We start from the raw sequence: 859 nt of genomic DNA, 5'->3' as shown, positions 1-859 counted from the left end.
GATAAACCCTTTACATAATCAATTATATTTTTGAGCATCTAAATACTGGCAACTCGGATCTGGAACTGAGCTGCAGTCCACTGTTATTCATACTGTGGACGCAAGATAACAACTGTGTATTAAAGTACATATGGTCTGTTGTTGTGTTAGCTTCTTCATAATTTCCTTTTATTATTAGGAATAAAAGAAAGACCAAAATATAAGTAAACTCCATAAGTACCCCCTCTTTCATTGCATTAGTAACTGGCCTCTGCTTACCCATGGCTCTTCCCAGCATGGGTTGGTGCTGCAGGACTGTAGGAGGGGGAAGGGATGACAGATTGGGTGTCACAAAATAAGTCCCCAGACCTGACCCTGGCTCAGGGACTCTGTGTTCTCTTTGTCAACCTTTGAGTCAAAATTCTGTGTATGAGTGTTTTTGTGTAAATATCTACATTGTATAGAGAAATCCACAAACAATCAGTGTCATCAAGCCCTTGCTTAAGTAGATTTTAAGTCTGGATTAAGGTTGTGCAAAGGAGAAATACTATAATATGTTGTCTGATTATATGGAGATAGAGGATATTCAAATTGAATAGCATTATGGAAACTACCTGCCAGTCAGGTAGAGAAGCAGGAGATACAGCTTTGGTTAAATTGGAATTGTAAAAGGTGAAACTATATAGGTTCCAATTAGAATTCTTGTATTATGCTTCCTTTTTAATAAATATATTTTCGTGAAAAAAAGTAATTAAAGTGGAATTATAAAACTTTTTATGATTTTTAGAATTATGTTTACTAGGATCCAATCTTTCATATGAGCTGAAATTTGATTTCTTACACAGGAACATGAAAGGGTGTAAAGCACAAGATTTCAGAT

The 859-nt window shown here is 35.4% G+C and overlaps 1 protein-coding gene across 1 annotated transcript in view; it reads left to right on the top strand.

Moving 5' to 3' along the window:
• Positions 1 to 859, top strand: part of LOC119594353 (3'-5' RNA helicase YTHDC2-like) — a gene marked incomplete at its 3' end in the record, with an annotated part of 122,633 nt that overhangs the window by 88,198 nt on the left and 33,576 nt on the right.

Source organism: Penaeus monodon, chromosome 33, assembly GCF_015228065.2.
Source record: "Penaeus monodon isolate SGIC_2016 chromosome 33, NSTDA_Pmon_1, whole genome shotgun sequence".
Taxonomy (NCBI): domain Eukaryota; kingdom Metazoa; phylum Arthropoda; class Malacostraca; order Decapoda; family Penaeidae; genus Penaeus; species Penaeus monodon.
This window is presented reverse-complemented; position numbering and strand designations above follow the sequence as displayed.